The sequence below is a fragment of the Dasypus novemcinctus genome, chromosome 2 (assembly GCF_030445035.2).
Source record: "Dasypus novemcinctus isolate mDasNov1 chromosome 2, mDasNov1.1.hap2, whole genome shotgun sequence".
Lineage (NCBI taxonomy): Eukaryota > Metazoa > Chordata > Mammalia > Cingulata > Dasypodidae > Dasypus > Dasypus novemcinctus.
In genome coordinates this window covers 28,382,533-28,404,935 of record NC_080674.1, presented here as the reverse complement: position 1 = coordinate 28,404,935, position 22,403 = coordinate 28,382,533, and positions in this window count along the sequence as shown.

Here is a 22,403-nt window from a genome sequence, read left to right as displayed (position 1 = left end):
TCTGTGGACATTTGAGTCTTTAACAATATTATTGCAAATTATGAAAATTCTATAATCCCTCTAATTTTTAAAAATTTACGCAACATGCTCTGTATGTTCCACTGCACAGATTTTTGCATATAATATTATATTTGAATTAGAATATTGCCTTTGGAGCTATTTTATAATAGATTATATTAATATATTTATTTTCAATTCTTTGTTCCTGGGATATAGAAACAAGGACCTTGTGTCAAGTGGTTTTCTTGGATTATTCAAATACACAAGCATACCATATATGAATAAATTTAATGTTGATTTTATTTCTTTAAATAAAAGCGTAAGTTTTATCTTGAGAGTTATTTGTTCATTTAGTATAAGTTGCCAAATATATTGATATAAAGATTTTCAGAATATTTTATTATTCTTTAATATAAGTAACAGTTGTATAATATTTACCCATCTTTAATTTCTGATATTGCTAAGCTGGGTTTTCTATCATTTTCTTATGATTGGTATTTCAATTTTACTAATCTTTTCAAAACAATATCAAACATGTTAACTTTCTCTATGCTACATCTATTCCATTTCATTCATTTCTTCAGTTTTTCAATTTGGGTCTAATATCTATTTTTTCCTGCTCTTTTATCTTTTGCATCATCTGATATAAAAGCTTTCATCATTTCAAGTCATTAATTTCTCCCATCTCTCTCTCAAAACTATTTTTTGAACTCTGACTTAATTTTTAAATATCCCTCTTTATTTCTAATAATGCTTCTTGCACTGGAAAGTATATATTGACATAAGTAAACAAACTTTAAAACATGTTTTATGGAATGTTTTCTACACTTTATCTTGTACTTTATCTTTGCATTAAAAATACTTTGGTAATATGTAAAGAGATTCTCCTCCTCCCAATTCTTATCTGACCATCTTTGTCTTGTTATTTGGAATTTGTGCCAGTGAGATATTGCAGACCACCCTGTTGGTCAGAAGCATTTACAGACACCCCCACTTGAAAAATACACACTTTCCCTTCCCCAAACAACAAAATTCTTATCCAATCATGAAGGCCTCAGGATGTTATTATCTATATCAGGCCTGATTATGGCTATTTTTGTATGTCTTAGACACCTATGACCTGAAAAGACAAGTTATCTGTCCCAAGTATCTAACATCCAGTGGTGAAATGGGAAAAGATGAACTGTAGGCCGTACTTCCATTTCAGAGGGGGAACATTGTAAGAGACAGAGATTCACTGTGTATAGTGACTTAAACAGTCACTTAAGCCCACTGGGTAATGTTACTACGTCTACCAAAGTAGGGAGTAGGAAATGGTTTTTGATCAAGCGTCAGTTCTGCTTCCTGGGTGTGGCTCCCTAGTTTATCTTTCTCCTTGATTTTTTGAATCCCTTTCCTAGAAAACATCCTTTTTTTTTTTTTCATTTTATCATTCTCTGTGGTTATTTTTGCATAAGATTTTGAAAAATATATACTTCTTACCAGTTAAGAAAATTTTCTGTGTTATTTCCTGCTAGGAAATAGAAAGATGAGCAGTTGAATGTCTTTTTTTGCTTTTTATACAGATTTTTCTCTTTTAATCCAGATTTGTGTCACTAGTGGCTGCTAAAGATCTCTCAGAATCTTTGAAATTTCTCTCTGCATTTAACTATTGTCCATATATAAAGCCACCCCCATAGCAGTTATGAAAATATCTCTCTCCACATTTAATTACAGGTAGATCTGACACATCGGGCTTCTCTGAGACCATGACTTTAAACTTTCTAATGCATATTATATAGCTGGAGTGATTACTAGACAGCATTTTAATGATTTCAGAGGCTATAATAGAGTTCCAATATACCACTGATGCATAGAAATTTTTAACAATATCAGTGATGTGAAACTTAAGCTTTTTTGCTGTTGTTGTTAATACATCGGCAGGTTGATTAGGATTTAACTGATGTATGCTGGGTTATTGGTCTTTGTTTCCAAACTACAGGTTTGCTGTAGCTCTGGTCCATATGTCACTTTTTCTTCTAGAAACAGCAGAAATGGAAGCACTTTATCAGAGCAGCGGTCAGGAGCTCTCGGTTGATATGAAATTTTTGTCCCATTCTAAGGGCTGACGAAAAATCCTATGTCCAAACTGATTATCACTGGAGTAGGTGATAAAATTCAAGACACTTAATAGAGAGAGAGACACATTAAAAGTAGATGATTATGAACAATAATGAAATACACCATGAAGTATTTAACCCTTTTTCTCTTAATATAGTTATAGATACATTCATTTTAAATCTACTATTTAAGACTTTGCTCCATTTTATTCCTTCTGCTATATGTTTATTTTCTTTTCCTTTCATGATTATATTGAAGTATTAGAGAAATGAATCCTTGACTTATTTTACTGTATCTTGAATTAATTCTTTAGCAACTTTCAGAAAATACTTGGAACTTAGAACCTTGTAATTCAAGTACATTAATGCCTGTGCCTATTTGCCAATGTCTTACCATTAATGCCATTGTTGTCACATAAATTAATACAATATATTTTTAATCCATCAGTACATTATCATTATTATTATTTTATACTATTGTCATTTATTTGTATGCATGCATTTTATTTTTTTTGTAGGCTTCATTTCTTCCTGTCTTACAGCATTTTTATCTAGTATTCTTTCTCCGTTTCCTAAAGAAATGCCTTTAATATTCATTTTAGAGTTGCTTTGGTGGTAAATTAGTTTAGATTTTTGTTTTTTTTTCTAGACATGTCTTTTTCTTCACCTTTACTTATAAAGAATATGCTTATTTGTTATAATATTTTAGATTGGTAATTGTATTTTAACACTGTTAAAAACTTCATTTTATGGTCTTATGACTTTCATTATTTTTATTGCGAAGTCTGACATCATTCTTATTGTTAGTCTTATCCGCTTCTTAATCTGCAGAATCTGGGAATATTATTTTATATAGCAACTGATGTGCTTAATAAGGGATCTTGAGATGTAGAGCTTAACCTGCCTTACTCAGATGGGTTCTAAATGCAATTACAAATGTTTTTATAGTAAAAAGAAAGAAGTGGTTTTGACACAGGCACACAGAGGAGAAGGCAATATGAAAATGGAGGCAGGAATCAGAGTTACGTTGCCACAAGCCAAGGAATGCCACACTGTTTTAGTTCCTTACGGTTGCTATAAAACATTATTACAACTTTAGGGGCTGAAATAACAGAAATCTCTTCCCTTACAGATCTGGAGACCAGAAGTCTGAAATCAGACTCTTAGCACCTTGCTCTTTCCAGAGGCTGTGAGAGAAGCTTTTTCTTACCTTTTCTAGGTTTTGATATGGCTGTCCCACATTCCTCAGTGTTCAAAGGAATAAGGAAATTGCAGGTTGAGGTATGTCATCAGTTTTTAAAAAATTATCTTTTCAAATATTGCTTCTGCTCTTTTCTTGCTCCTCTCTTCTGGGAAATCCAATTATCTCATATTAATTGGATTTCATTGTTTTCTCTTGAAAACCTAAATAACACTTACACACCCAACACTCAAGTATCTTGATTTTCTATGGGTAGTCTTCTGCCATCTCTTTTCTTCTGTTGAGATTGTAGTCATTAGAACTATTGTAAAGTGAGTTATTATGCGGTCTGTCAGGGAATCACAGACTCAGGTACAAAAGAAACTTTCAGCAAATGACCACTTTATTACTTACACAGCACAAAGGCTCCAAAAGAACAAGGAGAGAGAGCTCATCGTGCCAGGTCTCCTGTAGAAGATGATTGCTCAGGTCAGGACTGGTGGATGGCAGCTCTGCCCACCCCACTTCAGACAGGTTGAGATCATTTATGAACCCCCAAAAAGAGAAGGATTATGTTTGTATACTAGTCTGTTCCTCTGAGTGTGATAGTCTTTAATTGCATTAAATTCAAAGGTTTTAAGTTTACTTGATTAAATCAGTTTAGGGCCTTTGATTATAGACCACATCTGTAAGGCCCAATTCAGGATAAGTCCTGCACCTTTGGTGGGGTGATATAAATGGGCACTCACAGAAGAAGAGGAGAGAGCTCCAAAGATACAGAAGAGGAGATAGCTCTGTCATCTTTAATCCTGGGGCCCCAGGGGAAAGATAGCCATTCTGGTAGTTTGCAACTGAAGAGAACAGAGCAGCTGAGCAGCCGATAAGGCGTGGAAATAAACAAACCCAATCTCAGACAAGTAAAGGAAACCTAGAGAAAGGAGCCTTGTGTCATCCAAAGCTGAGATTGTATGAAGGTGGACCCATGGAGCCTTAAAAGGAAGAAGGCCCAAGAGATCAGGCAGAGATTGCCTGTCATATTTTTCAACTTACATAGATTATTGCATAATGTTCCAGAATAATCAGCTAAAATATTTCATAAATGAAGGATATTCTACTTGAAACAAGAGGAAATTCTGATTCATACATCATCCAGGGAGGGATGCAAAATTCTCAGTTGACAAGATTTCAAATCATGATCTGGTCAAGAATAGAAATAGATGCCATCTCTATTTCTATAGAAATGGGAAATTCAAACCCAGGCAGGGAAGATGGAGAATAATTGGCCAAACCACTCATTGTCCCCAATGGGAGAGCAGTAGTAGAATTTCAGTGTCTAATGAATGAGTTTGAACAAGAAAGTGGTATTTGGCTGGGTATATTTTGCTACCAACTTCTATATAAGTCCTTTGCACTGATCACACCCTATCCTGAAACACAAGAATTCAAATGGACTAGTGGAACAGGGTAAGATTCCTGTATATAAATAGGGCCTTCTCTACAAAAGCCCTTATATTGTTTATAATTTTATTTTATTTGCATGTAATAGATAACACCATAGTGATTCAACTGGGAAAAAAGCAACCTCAGTTTTTCTCACTGTTTTCAGTGGTTGTCAACCTAGGACTGGTACAGCTGCTCAAAGGGGACAAGTACAGAACTCCTTATGTTCTTCTCTGCTCTACTTAATACCTAGTTTATATCTACAGAATTTTAAATGGGCTGTTCTACCTTTGAGTACCATTTTCAAATTTTATCAGGAAAAAACAAAAAGGAAAAGGACAAAAGGCATGCAGAAGCTGAATCTGTCCCTTTTTATATGGATAAATGATAGGATTTAAAGAAAATAGATTTTTTTATTTTTTATATATTGTGGTTGTTTGGAGATGTATGTATCCCAGAAAAAACATGTTCTTAAACTTAATCCATCCCTGTGGGTGTGAACCAATTCTGAGTAAAACATTTTGATGAGGTTTCTCAATTAAGGTGTGACCCACTTCAATCAGGATAGGCCTTAATCCTATTACTGGAGTCCATTATAAGCAGAATGAAATTCAGAGAGAAGGCCTTGGGGAAAAAGAAGATGAAGTTCATACAGAACCCAGAAGAGAAGAGAGGCCAAGAGAGGCCACCAAGTACATTGTCATGTGACAGAGGACCCAGGAATGAGGATCACCAGCCCTTGAATGCCAGCCTTCAGGAAGAAAACATTGCCTTGATGATGACTTGATTTGTACTTTTCCAGTCTCAAAAACTGTGAGCTAATAAATCCTCATTAGTTAAGTTCAATCATTGCATGCTACTTGCTTGAGCAGCCAAGAGAACTAAAGCACATATCATTGACCTGAAGTACATACATAGATAGATGAAGCTGCAAGAAAGTTGGCATTTGTCAAGTTTTATTAAGATACATTCATTTTCTTATACCAAATCATTATTCAGATAATCAACCATATGGAAGAGTAAAAGTGAGTCAGTAACTTGCTGTTCTATACAATCGTCTCAATACAGAGTTGTTACCTGCTATCTATATCCTACAATTACTTGCTCATGAGAGGCCAAATTTGAGTAAAATATTCAGTAACTCAGTGATGAGTATCATCATTGAAACCCATACCTGTACAAAAACTATCACTCTGTCACATGATTTGTCTATGAGTTATAAAGACTTGAAATAATAATTGCTTAAACATGGTACAAATATATTTCTTTCTAAGTTACTCTTGTTCCACAAGGATTTAAGGTATCTGACTTCATCATCCCTAAGTATGCCCTTCGTCTTATTATTCATAATGAAGCTCAATCCCTTAGATAAACAGCACAGACCAAGCATTAGATTTCTCCTTTATAAGATTCCTGCAAGCAGATAAACAATACTACTGCTTATCGTCATCTTGTTGATAACTTAGTCACTTGATATGTTCATCTTTAAAGCAGAATGAAAAATAAAGTGTTGATAATTGAAAATCAGCCAATAAATGATAATCAGGATCTGAGGAAAAAATCCCTGCAGTCTCCATATAATAATATTTGAATATAAAAGTGTTAATTTCTTAGAGGTCCCTGGAATAGAAGCATATGATATCTTCAAAGAAGGTCTAGATATATGCCAATGGCTCACCATAGAACTTTCAGTGAAGATGGAGATATTCTTCTGCACAGTCTAATATGGCAGCCACCTCCATATCTGACTGGTGAACATCTGGAATGTGATTGGGATGACTGAATAAAATAATTTACAATTTTATGTTACCTGGTTAAATTAAATTTAAATATGAATAGCCACATATGGCTGGTGGCTACCATATTAGTTGTGTAAGTTGTGTAAGTAGGTCTAGATCTTACAAATAAAGGACTTCTGTTCCTCAAAGGTGATTCATCCTCTGGCAATAAAGGTAAACCTTTAAATCATTTTCACTACAGCAAGGAAAACAATTTTGATATCCATCAAGGTATTCTTTATACCAATAATTTCTTATCCTTTTTAATTTTACTATACCTCAATACTTTCATGTAGTGGAATATTAAACAATCAATGGTTCCATAAGCGCTTTACTTGTTAAATTTTAGACAAGAAAAGGAAAATGACATCCAAAGTTTCTTGCTGTGATTTTTTTAGCAAGAACTTTAACCCAGGTTTTCAGAGAATAAGAACATGTCCCCAAACACCCTTCCACCTTCTCCTGTTATATAAATCGACTAGAAAGGTGACCTGCAAGGCTATAACTAACTGAAATGAGCCCTCAGAGTCTTGCTCAGGATCTAGAGCCTACAATGAAAGATTATTGATGTTTTCAGCAGAGAAGCTGTCAATTAGATGTACGGTTTGCCATAACAGCTCCAGGGTATAAAGCTGAACTGTTCTGTGAATTTACTGGGTCTACTTTGCAGCCACAGGGCCAAGCATACAACTTTCCATTTGCTTCAGGAGATCCAGATGTTCACCTTATTTGGATGTGTGCCAGAAATTTGATTATAAATTGGATGCATTTTGGCCTTGTAGCATTTTGTAGTTTTAACCTAAGTGTTTGTTTTGAAAAGTATGTTTATTTTTTCTGAATATAAAGGGATGCAAATTTAATGTAAAGAACTTAGAATATAGGAAAATATAAACAAACGGATTGTTACTTGTAATTGTATAACATGATGATAAGGAGAGTTATCATAGTTCCTCTAAGTTGAGAAAACTGCTGTTTTCATTAACTTTGCTTTAGCATGTAGCTTTTAAAGAGTTTTCTTCCCCTTGACTCTGCTCCCTCACTTCTTATTCACACTTCTCAATATGCTGCCATCTGGCTTCCTTCCTGTCAATCCATTGCAGCTTTTGTTGCCAAGGTCACCAATAGCTTTTTTGTTACTAATCTGAATAGAGGTTATTCAGTCTTTACCTTACTTGAATTCTCCACAGTAGTTCAGAATCCTGCCCTGCCTCCCAGGAAAGTTTATAAAAGCTGTTGAGTCAGATGGCCTCCAAATTATGCAAACACCTTTGAGACTAAACCCAGTGAACATTTTGTGCCAAGAAAATATTAGGATGAAGTCTTTTTTGCCTGATTTGCTAGTTTACCTCAGACATTCTCAGAGGGGCAAGTATATAGGCTTGTCTTAAGAGATAACTCTGTAGCATCGATTTTTTGTTGTTGTTTTTCGTTTTCCTGTTTCTCAGCCCATGGACATATAGTCAAATATCAACCACACCCAATACATGAATGGGTATATAGGTGAAATCAGCATCAGATGCTCATCTTCTAGAGCAGTGGGCGTTATTATGGGGTTGGGCACATGTCATAATCAGTGTTAATCAGAGACATTTAGGACACTGACACAGTTGTGATGCATTTTAAAGTCTCAAAGCTTACAGAAGCTGAGGCCCAGTTTTGCACATTAGAGGGAGAATGTTGGAGATAAATTCCAGCACAAAAGAAAAACAAGCAGAAATACAAGAGAAAGGAAAAGATGCCTTATGATGGTGCTGGAGCGCTGATATCTCCCAGCCCTTGGGTTTTTTACTTACACGAGTCAATAAACTACTTTCCCACTTGTTTGCTTGTTCCTTCCTTTCCTTTCCCTTCCATTCCCCTCCCTTCTTTCCTTCCCCATACTCTCTTTTTCTCTTCCTTCCTTCCTTTCTTCTTCCTTCCCTCTCTTGCTGTCTTTCCCTTAAGTTACAAAGGACCCTGACTGATAGTCCCTAATCACTATGTATAATTTTACATGAGCTGCTTCTTCGCTGCCATGTCTCTCCCTCTTTTGCCACATATCCCTCTATTCCATCTGGTATCTTTGAGTCATAATTAGAAGGCACATATTCATTTTGGCTTTCTCTTTTTACTTCCCTGTCTTCCCTTCCCTTTTCTGAAAACTGGCTGTCTATTTAAGGACCTGCAGCTAGTTCAATGTGCTTAGGTTGATCAGCATTAGAATCAGCAAAATTCAGTCACTCTTGAGTCTGTGAACTATACCTTTCTCACAAGAAGGTAAAGCGATTCTAAGATTTGGTACCATTTGATTCATTTTTTTTTTTTTCAAGTTTGATTCTAGTCCTGACACCCCATGACATGGAAAAAATTACATTGCTCACTTATAGGAGGAAAAAAAACATGAGGTTTTCTCTAATCAAAGAAAATAATTATGAAATAACAAAATACATTCAAAATAAATAACCCCATGTGATGTTCTGCAGATCTAGAATAAAAAATAGTTTGGATCATAATCTGGTCCTTGCTTTGGGAATTTATTAGATCTCAGCATTTAATTAAGGTAAGGATGAAAACTTGGATATAACTGCGGATTTTAGATGTATAAAATTTGGTGAGGGAAGTTGGTGAAAGAGGAATATGGCTTTAGCTTGATAATCACAGTTCTTATTAATCTGAATTAATTAATATATGTATGGATATATTAGAATAGCATACATTTCCAAAAAGAGTTATAGGTGAATTTAAAAACAAAATTTTGCATAACCACAAGATAAAGAACTTTTAATTGGGAAAATCGCAAAGAAGAAAGGAAATATAATGTAATGTGGTGTAAAGCCAGGAAACATATTCATCCCTCAATATATGCCATTTGATTTTAATTTTGGCTAATTGGCTAACTTAGGTTGTTCCTATTTCCTAGACATAGGTACAGATCAGTAAGCAATGTTGAAAATAGTCAATTCATCATATGTGGATTTATATATTTACTCAAATGAAATGCTAATATTTAAATATTAATAATGTATTAAAATTATATTATGTGTTTTTATAATTTTGGTTCAATTTAGCTCTAACCAGGGTTATTAAAATCAAGAAATTTCCACTCTCTTTGCTTTATGTGATTCTCTGCCAAACTACAGATTACAGATAGGTGAATATGAAAAGAAGTTCATTATAATGTGAGCTCTTAAGACTATATTACAGTTGTTATTAATTATGTTCAAGTGTTCATGGGGTGTTGTCTCAGTGGGTAGAGACCCACACAATAACTGAAAGAAGATTGAAATCCATCCTGGGAAATCCTGCTACATTCTCTAATAGGATAGCAAGAATCCCCCTAATACAAGGGCAGTGCCTAGTGAAGGAAGACAGATCATTATACGAGGTCCTTGATATTGACGATTGTACTTATGAAATTGAAACTTAGCTTAGTATTATATATAGCATATGAGTTACCTCCTGAAAGCCTCTCTGTTGCTCAAATGTGACCCCTCTTTAAGCCAAACTCAACATATAAATGCTCTACCCCTGACGTGGGACACCCAGGATGAGCCTCCCTAACACCAAAGGATTATTACCAAACACCAACTAGCAATGCATCTGGAAAAAGACCTTGACCAAAAGGGGGAAAGAGTAAATTCAAGCGAGTTTTTATAGCTAAGAGATTTCAAAGGGAGTCAGGAGGTCATTCTAGAAGTTATGCTTATACCAGTCTCAGCAAGATCTCATTGACTGCCCAGTACACAGTGCTTCAAATAGTGGGGCTCCTATTGGTTCTCAAGATATCCAGACACTATAAGCAGGCCATTGAAGCTCAGGAATTCTGCACCCTGTCAGTGGACCTTACATTAGAATTTATGCTCCCCAGTGTAACAGAGTTAGACTCATTTATAATTGCCCTATACATGGCTGTTCTGCCCCTTTCACATGAATCTATAATTAGGACTCTACTTGTTAAATACATGTCCCAGAGATTTAAATCTTTGGTCTGTGCATGTGCCAGTTGAGCTCTGAATCTTAACAGAGTTGCAATAACTATTATCCTGTTATTGGACTCACCCAGGACAAGTAAGAAGTTGACAATGATGGACAACGCCCATTCCAAGGAACAGAGAGTTTCTGAAAATGCAAGTAAGATAGGTCCATCCATTTTCCCCATGGGATCTAATCACCCTCTCAATTAGAAAACAGTGGGAATTACCATTCCCAAATTCTTAAGATTGGAGAATGAATAATGGACTAAAGTAGATGTTTTTTTTTTTTTTCTATTATAGACTTATTGTTATTCTAGAAGTGGAAGAACTTTTATCCATGACGTAAAGACTGGGGCTACCAGAAGTTCTGAGGGGAGGGAGAGGGAAGAATAGGCATAATACAGAGGCATTTTGGGGACACTGGAATTGTCCTCCATGACATTACAATGATGGATACAGGCCATATATATTTTATCATAACCTACAAAATTATGCAGGACAAAGTATAAACAATAATGGAAACCATAGTCCACAGTTAGTAGCAATGCTTCAATATGTGTTCATCAATTACAACAAATGTACCACACTAAGGAAGGCTGTTGTTAATGTGGGAAAGTGTGGGAGGGGAAAGGGTTAGGGCATATGGGAATCCCATATATATTTTATGTAACATTTATGTAATCTAAAGCTTCTTTAAAAAAAAAATATATATATATATATACACATATACATATACATATATAAAAGTGTAAATTAACATGTATTTGTTTCAAGAAGAGGATCACATTAGATTTAGAAAACAATAGAACTTGAAAAGTAAAGACAAAAGGAATGAGGATGGTTAGGAAGAACAGTCATGAAGAAATGACAAAGCAGAAAACAAAGTCTTTTGTAAATGAACTGCACAAAACCACAAGGAACTATTTAACTATATAGAATTTACCTAACTCCATGAGAGTATAATTTTCTTAAAATAAACTTTTAATTTTAAAAGACATTCCTTTTCTCTCATGATTTTCTGTTGTGCCTGGATCCTGATTCTTGCTCATGTAAGAAAATGTTGCCAAACAGCTGTTCTTTAATATGAAGTCATGACTCTGGGGCTCAATATATTCACTGTAAGATCAAACTATTAAACACATTTGTACCTGTGAAAGCTAGAAAAGAAAATTTCAGCTAAACTTATATAATTTATATGTGAAGAAGCCAGCATTTATGAATTCTAAAATATACTTAGAATATGTGTAACTGCTAATACATAAGGTGAACATATTTAAAATCTCATCTTTTGAAAAAAATATTTTAATAGAAGAAAATTTCTCTATACATTTACCATAAAATATAATTTTAGGAAGAATAATATATATAAAATGTTTATATGTTTAAAACTTCCAAACAGATGTTTTAATAAATTGTGTATAGAATTAAAAGAACCAAGATTTCTAAAATTAAGGAACATGAATATAAGAGATTTTGAATAGAGTGCCCGATTTTGTTTAAATCAGATATTATAAAATATGTCTGAAGGCTGACCCAATAACTTTCTCTTCTCTGAGGTATAATGAAGAAATTACCCTAATTAGAGAAACATTTTAGGAGTGAAGATAGTCCTTATAAATTTTAAAGCAAAATCTATGATAATCTGAATATGTAAAAAAGAGAAAGGCTAAACAAAACATGACCTTTATATTGAATCAAAAGTAAAAAACAAATTTTAAAAGATAAATGAAGAAATGGGAAGCCATTCAAATTTTTTTCATTTATTAATAAAAGAGAAACTTCAAAAGTGACAGTATGTTTAAATTTCATAAAACAAATAATAAACAAACCATAAATACAACTCTACAAAAACACGTACTTGTAAAAACAGTACTTAAAATGTTAACATTGAATTTTGAATTTTTGACTAGAGTTTTTGTTGTTGTTCATTAACTTTGTGTAACATTATATATCTCTATGTATAAAGGAAGAGTTAATAAGAGAAGAGTAGGTCTGGCTGGTTGTTCCTTGAATGCTAAACCATGTTTGACTCTTGTCCTATTCCTGTGAATATGGTTCTCAAAAGTTTCTTTAGATTAATGGATGATGATGTTGTTTTCACCTGAAACAGCTGATTAGGCTTGCTTTGCTCAAACTTCAAGACTGAAAATATACATCTCATTTCATTGTTAAAGGGTCCTAAGTTTCAGTTTCCAAGACTAGGTCTGTAGCAGGGTGGGCCTACATAAACTGCCATCTATAAAACCTCAGACCCTTAGACTTAAATGGATTTTCCTGAGCAGAAACAATCACACATGCTCCTGCAGTCTGCCTCTAGACAGAGAGAAAACGTGTTCTGTGCAGCCTTGGATGAGGAAGAACTTGAAAGCCTGTGTCTGCTCTCTGAATTCCACCTAGCACATGTCAATTCCCTGATGTGTCAGTTCTGTATCTTTTACTGTCATAAATATCAGCCTGAGTATAACCTGCTGTGTATTGAGTCTTATGGGTCCTTCTAGTGAATTATCAAACTTGGGCAGTTGTACAAACCCTGAAACAATATCTACATAAAATTGTGTGTGTGTGTGTGCACGTGATGAACACAGCTGAAGATTTTCCAATAACATATTCCATCATAGGCAAAAAATGCTCTAATAGAAATTATAAGCTTTACAAATTGTTAAATTAGCAATTTAATCTGTGATATCTATAAATTCTCTGATAAATTTCATTCATGTATGGATGTATTTGTTTATTCATTTGACAAATATTTTGGGGCTTCACCAGATGATTTAGGTATATAATGAATATCTAAAGAACCCTGTTTTCATTTTTACAATTCTTATATTCAAAGAAAAAAGCTGCATATATAAAACACTACAATATAGGATTAAAATTACAACAATAAAGGAAATGATTATCATCATCATCATTTTTAGTATTTGTTTATATTTGCTGAGTAGTAACTCTGTGCCAGCATTACCATATAATACTTCATTTGGAAGATAAATAAATCTGTATGATGTACATCCAATTATGACTTCAGTTTTGCAGATGAGAAAGTGAATCACTGAAAGATTCTGTGATTTGCCAAACATCACAAGGCCAGTGAAATGGGTACTGCATTTTGAACCTAGATAGTTTATTCTGACCCTAGAAATCATATTACTGCTACCATCAAATGTGCATATTGTTTCAGAAATACAGAGGTTCCAGCCCTTTGATAGGATTCATTGAAAAAAGCCGTACAGATGAACTGACACTTAATTTTGCCAAATTTAAAAATATCAGTGGAGAAAATTTTACAAAGGGTAACTAGGGCTTTGGAAGAGAGTATACTAAATGGAGGGGACAGCATGTGCAAAGACCCAATTTTGTAAGCAAGGTTGACTTCAAAGATGTGCCTTAGAAGAGCCCCATGCCTGAGTTTTAATGCCAAAGTTACTGTTTTGAAATGTTTGGTAATCTTATATCTGAAATTATGTTTTCTAGGTGACATTCAATAGACAATACAGCATGTGCCCCAAACTTGAAGACTTGGCCCATGGGTGACCCTACCCTCAGCCCCTTCCTTCAAGAATCCCCAGGATAGGTTCTCTGTAGCTGCTCCTCTCTCCTCGAAACCCAGAGACCAGGTTTGGCCTCATTCTCCCAGTCCCCTCATTACCACACTGGGTCTTCATGAACTCCTGTGTGAAGGCTCAGGGTTGGCAAGTGCCCCCGTGGCATTTAGGGCAGGTTACAATGGCAGCCATCCTTGCCCTGGAGGCAGTGTCATAGCACATTCCCATGGCAGCTTGGCTGTAGCATACCTCTTCCAGGCACCATCATCCAATAATGCATCCAGGCATGGCATTTGCAATCTGTTGGTGGTTGTAGCTGTGCTGTGGGTGGGTGAGTAGGATCAGGAAAGCTAGATGCCAGTGCCCAAGGGAATACAACATTAAAAAGTAAATTAAATGTACCAGGACAGGTTAAAAGAAGAGAAAATACATTTATATGCTAATGTCTTCAACACTACTAAATGCTACTATTTACCTACTTTTGTTTGTGTGTGTGTGGTACCTTTGATTGAAACCAGAGTCTGTACGTGGAAAGCAGCTGTTCAAGCCACTGAGCTATATCCACTCTTCTACCTGCTTTTCCAGCAAGGGAACCCATATGATTATTTTGCTCTCATCCTGAAAATTGTGTATCCCATCTTCTGTAAGAAAGTCCATTGTATGTCACACTTTAATAACTGAAACGGTTTCAAATAAGTGCATCAGAGAGACTTCAATGATATGGCTCAATTCTGGAAAGGAAGGAAGAAAGAAATAAATTGAATTATATCACCAGTCTTAGTAGTCTAAGAACAATGAAGAGAGATCAAGATGTTTTAAGTATAGGCATCTCCTGAGCAGATTTGTGATCTAGATGTTTCATTCTCGGTCATATTATTCAGATAGATTTTATAGACCTAAGAGTAGAAACAGAAAGTCCTATTAGGATAGCTTTAAGTTAGTAGAATATTATGGTCCCAACTGAAGTGATGATAGTTAAGGAAAGAACTGGACTGATTTTTAAAGATATTTAGAAGATAGAACAGATAAAAATTTACAAATGAGAAGCTATAGGGATGTTACAGGATATGAGACATACTTTGGATCTGACTTGGGCATTTATTATATGGAGGAATCATTTTCTGAAATGGTGTTAAAATCTCGCTTTGAGACAATAATTTTGAAAACAACCACATTAAAAAAAAGAGTATTTAAGCAATGGAAGTAAATTAGATGACCTTTGGGAAGGAGTTTTGATAGAAAAGATAAGGGTAATTGGATCATATCCTCTAGAATTGGATAACAGTACCGTCCAATACAGAAGCCACTAGTCACATGTAGGACTTAAAATTAAAATAAATAAAGTAAAATTAATTATTCACTTTTTTGGCCACTCTAGCTGTAGTAGACCTATTTCAAGATCTGAAGAGTCACATGTGGGGAGTAATACAAGTTATAGAATATTTCCATAATCGCAAATGTTCTAATGGATAGAAATGCCTGAGAGCATCTAGATTTCAGGGATAGACAAGGTGATAGAAATTATTATACAAGACAGAATCTGTAGTCAGAAAAGTAGGAGAAAAACAGGAAGAAATGACATGAAGGAATAAAAGGGAGGAGAGCTTTTCAAGGAGTGCCAACCACATCACATGCTGAGGGGAGTTCAAACAACATGAGAAATAAAAGCTTCCTTTCTCAATCCCACAACATTCAAAAGGCTTTACTTACTGACCTTAAAAATCAAGAGTATTAATTGACTGGCAGGTGCTTAATCTACTAAGATTTAGTAGATTCCCTTGCTATATATTTTAAAGAAACATTCTGAAGAGTTTAACAATTACTACTTCCGAGCTAATTTTTCTACATTCTACCACTACTTACATATGCATGAAGACAGTGTGAAAAGCAAGATATAAACATAGGTTTAAATACCGAAACAACTCTTCATAGCCTGTTTTGTTTCTCTAAGCAGATTAAGAGTTATAAACAAGACAATTTCAATGAAAAGTCAAGTATTGTTAATATTGCACAATGGAAATAATTCTATATCACAATAAGTGAAGAGTGGGTCTTATAAGGAAACACACATTTCCTCCTTACAGATTTAAAATATTGCTGCTGTGGAATATATTCAAAATGTTGGTTTGTAGAAAATTGTTTTGAGAGACACTGAAGTACAATGCTTGAAAATCATTATGTACCTCTTGTTAAACATAACTGTTTTATTCCTAGAGACTTTTGATTCTTTTTTATTGCATTGGTAGTATTTTATTTACATATAAGCTTTATGCATTTCTTCTTTTGATAAATACTATTGAATGTCCCTTCTTTCATATTTTATATGGAATTATCTTCATAGCTACCTATAAATACCAAATTCTCCTAAAGTTTACCAGCCTTCTACTTCTCCCTCACCCCTCTTTTCTGACTTGAAAATCTATTTTGTGTCACATTGGAAATGATAACTTTCTGGATAAGAACTAAATGTGCAGGAATGAGACAAGCCAAGGAAAAAAAATAAGAGTTAATTTCATATTAATCATATATGCACACTCAGAGATAAAGACATGGATATCATATTATATATGTAAACAAATATATTTAAAGTTAATACAAAGTCAATCTTCAGTAAAAGTTATAAATTTAATAAAAAGTCGAAAAGTCATGAACATTCCTGAAAACAAAGGAAATGTAAAAAGGGTTGTAAAACTGATTTAGGATTTATGAAAGCATAATTATAATAAAATCATTATTTACATCATATTTATTAAAGCAATTTATGATTTTTTTTCATTTTATGAGTAAAATTTTATTGTTCATTACATTCCAAGTCTCAGAGGAAAAAAAAAAACACAACTGTTTGCTGATGCAAGTAAATGTGGTAAGACCTGTAAAGAAATATTATATTATGTTACTCATAGCCTGAATAGTAAACCTTTTATTAACAAGGATTTTGTATGTATAACAATGAGGTAATAAAATCGCCTTCAGTGGAAAAGCATCCAATAATTTACCAATATTAGCGTTACGTTCTATACCACTGTGTCCTCTATCACTATGAAACTAGACCTTCTTCAGAAGAAAGAATTGAGGCAGGCTCCTTTAATATGGTTTTTGGGAAGAAAGCAAGTTATTATAAATGAATTATTTCAGCCAAAATGAACACCAGATAGAAGTAGGATGGGGTTGGTGAACCAGGAAATCAAAAGCTCAGAAAAGGCTCAATTCAGTCAAGCCCTGCAAGGATCAGCTGCCTGGGCTGCCAAGGGCATCTTGCCAGGTAAGACATCGATAAGTAGCCTCAGGGAGGAGGCAAGGTCGGGAAGAACTCTGGAAGTCAGTTACAAACCCTGGATCTCTCAAAGGAGGTGTGCTCTGTGTCCAGGGCTCTATTCAATTCCATGCAATCCTGAAAGAGGTATTTATGGCCAGCCCACAACTACCTGCTGGACTCCAGCAGACCCCAGAATAACCTCTGGATAATTCCTTCTCACCTCCTAAAACCAAAGAGGGCTTAAGAGTCTCACCTCACCCAGAAAAATCAAGAAAGGGAAAATGGCTAAATTCCCCTAGGAAACTTGCCCCTGTGCACTCTGAGATTTGACACCGCCCTGAGAAATATTTTCCCCCATACAATGCCTTCAGTGACCTTGTGTTCCTACTGCCTCTGGAAAGGCAAAAGACAAGCCACAGTCTCCCCTGCCCCCACGAGAAGGTGCCATTCCCAACTAAGGGAAAGGGAGAAATAAAAAATAAAAGAAGTTTTTCCTCCCTAAACCACCCGCCCCTCAACTTCTCGGTGCAGACACTATGGAGGGGAAAGAAGAGAGGAAAAGAACAATGGAAGGTGACAGCACTGAACTGTCGCAGGAGATGATGAAACTCCTTGTTCTGGGGGTAAAGTGGGCAAATCTTCCCATCCCACCCCACCCACCCAAATGAATGAAATGAATAAAGGGGAGGAGGAGGGTGTTAGAGTTGGTGCACAGTTCTCGCCATTGGAGAAGCAAGGCAGAGAGGCCCTCAGACCCAGGTCTGGCCTCGCCACCTTTTGCAGTCCGCCTCTTGTCCTTTCCACACAAATTCCATGCCACTTCTTAAAAATCTTGAAGCTTTCCAGGATAGGGTCCCTCCTCCATTTACTCCACCCTCCGACACTCCCCATCCCCACCCCTGAGCACGCTCTTTCTGCTTAGACCCAGACTCCAGCATCTTCCTTCCCGCCTGCCATCCTCTCCGCAGCCCTCTCCTGCCCCTGCCGGGGTCCAGCCGCACCTGGAGATGCTCCTGAAAACGAACTGGCAGAACCTGGGCCGTGGCGCTGTCGGGGGTATGGTCTCCTCCCGTCACCAGAGCTGCGAGGCAGAGGCCTCCCAGGCTCTTCAAGGGAGAGGAGGAGAAGGAGGAAGGGGAGGCTGGGCTTAGCAGGACACTCTCCTGGGACACAGGAAACTGGCAGGCAGAGAAAGACCTCGGGTCGGGAGGTTCCAGGGGCCTAGAGAGCCGCAAGGGAGGAACCCGGCACAGAGCAGATTCCGGAAAGCCCTGCGGAGGAATCCAACTCATCACCTTCAGAAATAAACTTACTTTTACATATTGTTAAAATCAAATTAGTTACAATTTTATGATCATTGATAGAAAGTCATTTTCAAAATAATTTGGCAAATAAAAAATAAAAAGTAAGAAAATACGTGTAATCTACCGTATTTTTGTGACTTGGAAAAACTGCTTAGTCAACAATGTAAATTGTATTAAGTTTTTTGTTTGTATAGATGACGTTTTAAAAATAGAAATTATAACCTTTCTCAAGAAATGTATGAACTTTGGATTAAAAAAGCAACCACAAAATAGAGTCATCAAAACATTTTATGAATCTATATTGCATTATTTTTCTTAATTGATTTTCTTTATTTTGATATGATGAGAACAACATAAAATATATATTTAAGTGAAGGATTGCCTTAGAATAAGTATATCTACAATGGAAATAGTGTTTGCTTTTACAGTATTATGAAACAATTAGCAACAGAAAACATTCACTAGTGGTTAGAGCCAATAGATACAAATTTTTTAAAATCTCTAAATATTTGTCTCACCAGACTTATTCAAATTAAAAAAAATTATTCTAAGGAAATGTCCCTTTGAGTGGTGTACAACTTTTAGTATACTACCATACTGCAGTGCCTTAGCTCAAATCCTGCTTCTTTCACTTGTTGGCTAGGTGTCCTTGGGAAAGATTCTTTGTCTTAATTTCCTCATTTCCAAAATAGTGTTAATTTTTAATTTGCAGAATCAATGGGAAGACATTAAGTAGTATTACACTTAAACTTTTCAGTGCATAAATAGCTATATGTTATTATTTAAAACTTGTGCAGCATGTGAGTAGGGTATGACATTAAGGAATTATTAAACAGTCATTTCTTTTCCTAAGTAGTGTATATGTATTGCGAACTATAATTAACTGAGATGTTTGTACTTAATAAAATCTCTGTACTACTATATATTTAAAGTAGTTGTGAAGATAGATAATGCTTGAACAAGATGGAAATTATGCTAATATTGTATAATATATGTATATATTTTACTTCCTCAAACAAATAAGTCTTACCGTCTTTAATATATAAGTTTTATTGAATAGGTCATCTTTTTTTAAATGGGGAGAAAATATACTAACTAGTATTTAGAAGTGACAAGATTTCCCAGACTGATTTCTTGAATCTGAATGAGCCTCCTCACCAAGTTTCCTTTGGCTGTCCTTTTGAAAGCACTATTCGTTGTCATTCTATATTCATGAAGTGGTCCACTTTTTTTAATACTGAAAAAGGAAATCCAAATTCTCAAAGGTACAAGAAAGCAGATTGCTGATGTGGTTATTTGTATGTGAAAAACAGAATATTTCTAGTAAACCATATAGCGTGTTGTCATTCAAAACTTAAAGTGACTTATATTAGTTGCACCACACATATACATATGCATGAAATAGTTAATTATTACATTATTATTAGATGTTCTCATTTTTTAAATGGTAAACTGAAGAATCCATTAATTGTTAATATCCCTGGATGGTAATGCTTCATTGAGTACTTGGATATTTATATGACCTATATTATGTTCTATAAAACATCAATATGAACTTACCAAATTAATTACTCAATTTTTAGTCAATGTAATGAAGGGTTTACATTTTCCATGTTCTGCAACATTTTAAATAGATACTCTTAGGGGAAAAAGACAATATCTTAACAAAATCTTTGCTGACTTTGAATTTAGTAATATGATATTGTCACATTCTTTAAAATGGCTAAAGTAATCATTAGATCTAAGATTAGCATCTGTGAAATGATGGAAAAATTTTAATGAGAAATCTAGGTAACTAGCTCCTTACGTTTTCAAATAAAATCCTTTATAATGCAAATGTTTAATATGTAAAATTTAGAATGCTTAAATGAATAAAGGAAGCAGGAAACACAGTAAGAAACTTCCATAATCCCATATCTCTTTTAATTAACATTCAGTAAATATTCATAAAATATATGAAATATTCATGCACTATGCATACTTTCTCTTATTTGACCATTTAAAAACTTTATGTCAGAAGTACAATTATATTTTAACTTAGTAAACAAAAATATTTTCTACATAGCCAAAATAGCATTCTCACACTTAGAAAAATATTAATAATTCACTAATATATTAATATATTATATCACTAATATATAATATATTCACATTAAGTTTTATCTTTTATATCCTAAAATATCCTTTATAAATATATAACTTCCATAAGTATGCCAAATCCTGGAATTTTCTGGATGTGTACTCATGGTGTCTTTTTTTTTTTTTTTTTTTTTTTTTAATTTTTTTATTTTTTATTGACTTTGTAATAATATTACATTAAAAATATATATGTGAGGTCCCATTCAACCCCACCCCCCCACCCCCCCTCTCCCCCCCCCCCCAACAACACTCGTTCCCATCATCATGACACATCCATTGGATTTGGTAAGTACATCTTTGGGCACCTCTGCACCTCATATACATTGGTTCACATCATGGCCCATACTCTCCTCTATTCCATCATGTAGGCCCTGTGAGGATTTACAATGTCCGGTGATTACCTCTGAAGCACCATCCAGGGCAGCTCCATGTCCCTAAGACGCCTCCACCTCTCATCTCTTCCTGCCTTTCCCCATACCCTTTGTCCATTATGTCCACTTTTCCCAATCCAATGCCACCTCTTCTATGTGGACACTGGATTGGTTGTGTCCATTGCACCTTTATGTCAAGAGGAGGCTCAGATTCCACCTGGATGCTGGATGCAATCCTCCCATTTTCAGTTGTAATCACTCTAGGCTCCATGGTGTGATGGTTGTCCTTCTTCACCTCCATCTTAGCTGAGTGTGGTAAGTCCAATAGATCAGATTGTAGGTGCTGGAGTCTGTTGAGGCTCAGGATCTGGCTATCACATTGTCAGTCCAGAGATTCAAATCCCCTAAATATATCTTAAACCCCAACATTAACTGCACCTCCAGCACATTAGCATGAAAGTCTTATGAAGGGAGATCCCATCTGAGTCCAGATTCATCACACATAAACACCATTTCCAAAGAGGGGCCATCTGCCCTGGTAGTTAACCCCATCGGCCATGACCATAACTCCCATGGGTCTCTTTAGCCCTCAAAGGAACCAATATCTGGGGGTTGTATCTGCTTTATCTGTCTCTCTGACTCTGCTCAGTTGTGCATGAGGGCAAACCTTCTGCCAGCCTCCAGACTCTTTTTTAGAAACTCGTAGCCATATAAACTCATTTCTCCTTTCCATTTCCCCCTTACTTTAGGTCAAACAGCATTTTAAAGTCATGGTATTTTATGTAGACATGGATATTCTGCTGATCCGCATTGAACCTTCCATATAAGGTCATTTTCCAGTTGCATCATCAGTTGGTAGTTGATAGTGGTCCCTCGTTGCCAGGGAGGCTCATCCCCGGGTGTCATGTCCCACGCTGGGGGGAAGGCATTGCATTTACATGCTGAGTTTGGCTTCGAGACTGGCCACATTTGAGTAACATGAAGGCTGACAGAAGGGAATTCCCAGGCACAAAGTTGCTCTAGGCCTTGTTATTATTTTGGGTTTATCAGCTCACAAGCATAGTCATTAGTATCAGGGGCTCACTGTTGAACCCTCACTCCCTCCCGGTCCCCACCACTGTACCTGGGAGACTGTCGCTGCTCCCCTAGGGACCACGACAGAGCACCACTGGCCAGGAACCCAGTACCCCCCCTACTGTGGTTTTTAATTGTTGCCACTATGAGTATATCCAAACATTACCATGCACCCTGGACATATGTTCTGTACAGCTCCCTATCAGTCATATATCATCTGTCATTGGTATCCCATACCAGTATCCCTCCATTGCCATTGTTGAAACA